Consider the following 7,697-nt stretch of genomic DNA (forward strand, 5'->3'; position numbering starts at 1 on the left):
AGAGAGAGGATTGGGACGTATATTCCCAGTGTGGTAAATGGCACGGGAACAGGTCTGGAAGCTGTGATAAGCAATATTCATGGAAGAATTTCAAAAACTGTTTTCTGAACCAGAAGCTGCTTATGTAAGTTGGGGCTAGATCGTAAAGAACCCTGGGTGCCAGGCTGAGGCATTATTCTTTAGGTTGAGGGTATCCATTTTCAATTCTAAGCTGAGACATGCCATGTCCCAAGTGCTCAACATTAATCTGGCTGAGGTACAGAGACCACATGGAAGGAAGCCCTGAGTCTTCAGGAGAGGTAACACGTATTTGTAACTGAAGGGTTTTATCAACCCATTTCCTGCCTATAAAATGTTAGGGATTCAACAGCCTTTTTTCACTTTGTATTCTCTCTGTCCCTCTCAGTACAAACTGACAGTGTTTCTGGTGGTGTAAATTTATTAAGAACTTTGTGGTCTCCCATGTTTGTCACTCTGTACACAGCTTTCCTACAAGTCTATCCTGGATCATCCCATTTCTATTTTGGCTTCTGTTGGGCTGGCTGAGGGGATCTAGGAGTCACATACCTAATCTTCCCAAAGAGCCTTTTGTGTGAATGAATACTCTGGCCTCTTAATCTTTTTGAGATCCTAACAAAAGGTTTTCCAGTCACACCTCAGTTTCTTCTCTCCCCAGTTTCCTGGCCTCGAATGGATTAATGCTAGCATCTTTTGCAATCTCGATAGGTTGAACATTTCCCAGGTCAAGCCACGATTCCTTTTTGTTTGTCAGTCTTCCCTCTGTTTATCTATTTCCTCCTACATTTTCTTCTCAGCAACAAGAGAAACCAGACCGCACCTTCAACACTTTGCTTGGAAATCTTTTCAGCTAAATATCTAAGTTAATCATTTACAAGCTCTGCTTTCCACATAACTGCAGGACACATTTTCTTAAGCTTTCCACCACTGTAGAACAAAAATTTCCTGTCCTCCAGTTTCTAACAGCATGTTCCCGATTTCCTTCTGAGCCTTCACCAGCAATGCCTGTAATGACCATAATTCTACCAGCAGTCTGTTCATGACATTCAGGTATTCTCTAAGGTGATATATGTTTTCTCTACCAGACTTCTCCCTTTCTTCTGAGTCCTCAGTAGTGGAGAGAGTAACATCCATATTTCTATTAACAGTCTGTTCAAAGCAATTCAGGCTTTTTCTATGATCCTTCTCAAAATTCATCCAGCCTCTGCCCATTACCAATTCAAAGTCACTCCCACATTTTTAGGTATTTAATATGTCAGCACCCTGCTTCCAGGTAATTACCAAAATCTGTATTAGTTTCTATGGTTGCTACCACAATCTCTAACTGCCTTTCTCAATAAAATACAGTATTGATGATACTGATATCCTACATGATATAAAATCTGTTATCACATATACAAAAACCATGAATACTCCTCTGATTACTTGCATTACCATAATGAGTCAAAGAATTACATTTTAATATCCCAAACTCCAACCACCTCTCACCCAGCTAGACATAGCAGAACTCACATAGTTAAAAACTATGAATTAGTAATAATTTTTAGTAATAGGTTTCCTGTAAAAGGTCTACAAATATTGTAAACAAGTTAAGTCCGCTAAAAGATTGTTTTATAATTAAGAACATAACTGTTTAAAGACATTGATAAAATAAATTGAAGAAAGACACAAATAGGTGGAAAGATATCCTGTTTATGGATAGAAGATATTAGATATCTTATTAGACATGGATAGAATTAATATTGCTAAAATGTCCACACTACTCAAAGTCATCTAGAGAATCAACTTAATCCCTGTCAAAATTCCAGTGGCATTTCTCACAGAAATAGAAAAAATAATGCTAATCATATAAAAGCGCAAAAGACCCCAAATAGCCAAAGCAATCTCGAGAAAGAAGAACAGAACTAGAGATAATCACACTTCCTGATTTCAACTATATTACAAAGCAATGGTAATCAAAATGGTATGCTACTGGCATAAAAACAGACACATAGACCAATGGAACAGAATCAAGAGCCCAGAAATAAATGCATGCTCCCCAATGTTTATAGCAGCACTATCACAACAACAGCCAAAGTATGGAAAGAGCCCAGATGTCCATCAATGGATGAATGGATAAAGAAGATGTGGTATATATACACAATGGAGTATTACTTGGTAATCAAAAAGAATGAAAACTTGTCATTCACAACTACATGGATGGAACTAGAGGGTATTATGCTAAGCAAAATTAGTCAGAGAAAGACAAATATCATATTACTTAATTCATATGAGGACTTTAAGACACAAAACAGATGAACATAAGGGAAGGGAAGCAAAAATAATAAAAAACAGGGAGGGGGACAAAAACATAAGAGACTCTTAAATATGGAGAACAAACTGAGGGTTGCTGGAGGGGTTGTGGGAGGGGGGATGGGCTAAATGGGTGAGGGGCACTAAGGAATCTACTTCTGAAATCATTGTTGCACTATATGCTAACTAACTTGGATATAAATGAAAAAAAATAAATTAAAAAAAGAAAGAAAAAGAAAGAAAGAAAGAAAAGAGAGAAAAAAATAAATAACCTAAAATTTAAAAAAAAGAAATAAATGCATGCATGTACAATCAACTAATATTTGATAAGGAAGTCAAGAACATTCAATGAGAAAAGGACAGTCTCTTTAATAAATGTGATGGGGAAACGATATTCATATACAAAAGAATGAAATTAGATCCCTAACTTTTATTACTCACAAAAATTAAAATGGACTGAAGACATATATGTAAGACATGAAACCGTAAAACTCTTAGAAGAAAACATAGAGAAAAAGCTTCTTGACATGGGTCTTGGCAATGATTATTGGATATGACACCAAAAGAACAAGCAACAAAAGCAAAAATCAACAAGTAGGAGTAAATTAAACTAAAAAGCTTCTATATAGCAACAGAAACAATCAACAAAATAAAAGACGACCTATGAAGAGGGAGAAAATATTTGCAAACCACAATCTGATAAAGGGTTTCAATATCCCAAAAACATAAGTAACATACACAACCCAATAGCAAAAACAAAAAACAGCAAAGAAAATGCAAAAGACACATAATCAGTTAAGAAAATGGGGCAAAGGACCTGAATAGACATTTTTCCAAAAACATACAAGTGGTCAACAGATACACGAAAAGGTGCTTGACATCATTAATCAATCATCAGGGAAATGCAAATGAAAACCAGTGAGATAGCACTTCACACCTGTTAGAATGGCTATTATCAGAAAGACAAGAGATAATAATGCTGGTGGAGCTGTAGAGAAGAGATATCTATTGTGTCATGTTGGTGAGAATATAAACCGGTATAAGAACTATGGAAAATAGTATGGAGGTTCCTCAAAAAATAAAACATAGCACTGTTTTATGGTCTAGCAATCCCACTTCAGGTCATGAAATCACTATTTCAAAGAGATATCTGGACCTTGATGTTCACTGCAACATCATTCACAAGAACAAAAACACAGAACCAAAGAAACAACCTAAGTATCCTTCAATGGATGAATGGATAAAGAAAATGCAATATGTGTATGCGTGTGTGTGTGTGTGTGTGTATGTATTCACGTGTGTGTTGTGTATACATGAATATAAAGTGGAGCATTATTCAGCCATAAAAAAGTAAATCCTGCCATTTGGAACAACGTGAATGAAACTTGAGGGCATTTTGCTAATAAGTCAGACAGAGAAAGACACCCATTGTATCATCTCACTTCCACGTGGACTCTTAAAAAGCTGAACTCATAGAAACAAAAGTAGATGGGTGGTTGCCCAGGAATGTAGGGTAAGGGAAGTGGGAGACGGTGATCAAAGGGTATAAAACTCCAGTTATAAGATGAATAAGTTCTGAAGATCTAATGTATCGTATGGTTACTATAGTTAACAATACCATATTATATACTGAAAGTTGCTAAGAGAGTAGACGTTAAATGTTCTCACACATACACACTCAAAGTAATTATGTAAGGTAACAGAGGTGTTGGCTAATCTTACTGCAGTAATTGTTTCGCAATATACACGTATATCAAATAATAACACTGTACATCTTAAACTTAAATAATGTTATATGTCAACTATATCTCAATAAAGCTGGGTTGGGGGGAGAACAGAGCTGTTTAAATGTTTCTGACAAATGATGCCAGTTTGTCTAACAAACGCCCACATTCTATTAAGGGCCATATTAATGTTCAGAATGTATTTTACATTGTAGGGAATTCTACAATTACCTCTATATTCTTGTTTAATTGTACTTACCTAGAGACTGATGAAAATAAATGCAAAGAAATCTTTAATTCATTTTTACTTTCCAAGTAGTATGATATAACCAGTAAATTGCACTAGAGTGCATTTTCACACCAAGAGAGGGTCAATATACAGTTCAGTCAGTGAAATATGACAGTTGAGATGTTTTATGTATATTAATTTTGAATATACTTATTTCCTATACCATTTTCTGCATTTATTATCTGTGTTGTTTCATTTGAATTATAAAATTCGTGAGTGCTAGATTGCATTTTCTTTGTTTTGTCGGAGAAGAAATAACTATCGCATGTGCAATGGGAGATCAGTATCACTTAACAATGATCATCTTGATTATAACCTCCACATCATGAAAAATGTTACAACTGATTAATGCATTATTTATTGATTAGGCCTGTTCTGGCCTATAAAACACAACGATTAGCCACTCAGAAAGGAGCTGTTAGATATTTTTTTATTGGTAGCTTGGAAGACACTCAATGGCCGGAATATAAATTCCAAAATACTTATAAGTAAGGCCTTGTTGTATAGCTACAACTTTGTATTTGGAACTGAAGGAAGTCTTTCACCAAAATGATCCTTTAGGAAAAGCCTGTTGGGAGAGCTAACCCATGAAGCCAGTTGAATGACATTCACATAGTGTGAATTACCTAAGTTAAAAGAAGGCACTCCTAAATATTAGATGAGATAAACCTTCACCATGAGCAATACAGCTTTGCTGGAGAGAAAAGATGGGAATAAGAGGCAAAGAATAACTTTGTATGGAGTAGAGTCTGGGTGCACAGGTTTCGTGGATACCTATCAGCAGCAAAGGAACTGCACAAGGGCTCAGTTCCTGGAGGGGGAGCATGGAGAGGAAAGTGAGGACATCTTGGGATATGTTCTAAGGTGTAAAGGCCAAAATAAATAAATAACACTGCACAGGGTGCTAATTGCCTTTTCACCTCATATACAGAGAATTTTAAATAGAAAGGTAAATACTTAGCCTTATTGGAAAATAGAAAGGCAAAACTGTTTCTGGAGTAATTGGGAACTTGAATAAAAAAAATAAAAAAAAAAAAACTTAAAAACGTGCATGTATTTTAATGCAGAAATGCAAATGTTAGGATTTTTTCCCTGAGGGATTAGTCAAACAGATATGCCAAGGATCTGTACCTGCACAAAAAAAATAATGTTGCAGTGTCATTTGTAAGACTGAAAATCATTAACTGACCTAGATGTTTATCAATAGTTGGTTGAATAGTCAAATATCCAAATAGTAAAATCCTTATAACGACTAAAAATGATTATGTAGTTCTGTATTTATTGACTTGCAAAAAAAGTCCATGATATTTTGAGTGAAAAGGCGTATTTGCAAGGCTGTATGTGGACTATGGTCCCCATTATTGCATTAAAATTTTACATATGTATAGAAAACAAAAGGCAAAAAATATTCACCTCCATGTGTAATTATCACTGAAGTGGGATTATGGCTAATTTTATTTTATTTTGTATGCCCTTCATCCTTTTCTCCATAAATGGGGAGACAGACATCAAGGCCAATATTAATCATTGGAACTAAATGGATAAAAATCAGGAACAGCTTAACTGCATACTCTGAGCATGGCAGGTACCGAATAACTATAGATTATTTGATTGATTGATTGATTGATTGATTGAAAAGGTGTCACTAACGCGAAGCAAGCATGAAGCTTAAGGAATTACAGAGAGCGATGTGATTAAATGCTAAAGTTGATTCCATTTTGTTGGCAGCTGCAGAATGATTCCTATTCTGCTCCCTATAATCACTAGGGGGATATTTAAATTGTGGAGCTCTAAGTGGCTGCCCTCAATTTGCTTCAGAGATAGTAATAATGCCATCTTATAGTTTATAAAGCACCTTTTTACATCACATTGGAAACCTACAATAATCCTGTATAAAGCTAGGGACTATTATTCTCTTTGCAGGAAACTGATGCACAGAAAAGTGAAGGACACATTAAAAGTCATCGAACTTGCACTAGTTAGGGTAATGCCAGCAGCCGCAACAAATACCAAAATTTTTGCAACTTAATACAATGGATCTTATTTATTTGTTATCTTACGGCCTCATACAGGCGTTCCTGATTGGTGGAGAGTCATCCGTGAAGTGATTCAGTGATCCAGGCTTTTTCGCCTGTCACTTCACCTTTCTGTAGTCTTCAAATCTTCTGCATCCAGTTAGCAGATGGGGAAAGAGGGAGTGGAATAAGCATTTATGCATTTAAGCTCCTTGGCTTGGAAACGATATATATAACTTCTGCTCTTGTTCTATGGCTAGAACAAGCGACATGAACTATACCTGGACCTGAAAGTATGAGGTCAAGAAGTAATCTCTGCCTGGATAGATGTTTTTCATGCAACTCCATTCTATGGAAGAAGAAGACAACGCTATAAGCCAGTAAGTAGTCTCTCCAGGACTCAAAACAGAGAGATGACTTTAAGTCCCGTGTTCTTGCTACCAAAATACACTGCCTGGGCATCCAGAGTTGGCTCAGCTTGCCTCCTCCAAGTATTTGGATTAGAGCCTGACCTAACACGGGGCAGTACTGCATACAGGATTGTCACCCGTGGGAAGAACACTTGAACTGACCCATGAGGAGAACCAGGCTTAGCCCCCGGCCCTGCCATATCTGACTGAGCAGGCGTGAGGAGATCATGAATTCTCTCTGCATCTCTTTTTTTCAGAGACATTGATACAAACCTCTATTTCCCAATCTTTCCCACGAAGCTTGTGGACTCTTCTATTATTTTTCCCTAAGATGCTCAAACATTCCTATAATGTTGTCAGTGCCCATGAAAGCCCCTTAACAGTAAGACAATTACTACCTGAAAATACCTCTTGTTTCTGTAGTCTTGACAAATGAATTCCAGTCACACACACTAAAGAGAGTGTGCCTGGAAATACCGATTTTCTCCTTCCCCACTTGTCCGAATCCAGAAGTGTATATTCAGCTGGACGTGGGTGAAGGTGACGGACAGGAGGAAGACATGGAAAAACACACCTCATGAAGTCAGGCAACAATTTTATCAGAAATCTCATTATTTGTAATATTGTTTGAACTCCAATGTTTTCTTCATTCACAAATCCACATTCATCACTCCACCCTGAAAATCTTACCCCCTCTCCTTCATATTCTCCATGAAATATATCAGACATAGCAAATAACAGAGAATATGGAACTCCCTTTTCTCCACCAGCTGTGTCAAATCTTAATACCTTTACACTTGTTTCTGATCTTTTCAATAAATAATGTAAATAATCTTTAAAATATCAAAGCCTGCCTAATTATTGTTTCTCTATCCCACTTTCCTATTTCCTTCCCCAGAGGTGGCCATTAATTAGAATCCGAATAACCTGAATACCCCCCATCTAGCGT

This window comes from Lynx canadensis, chromosome D3 (genome assembly GCF_007474595.2).
Source record: "Lynx canadensis isolate LIC74 chromosome D3, mLynCan4.pri.v2, whole genome shotgun sequence".
In the NCBI taxonomy this organism is placed as follows: Eukaryota; Metazoa; Chordata; class Mammalia; order Carnivora; family Felidae; genus Lynx; species Lynx canadensis.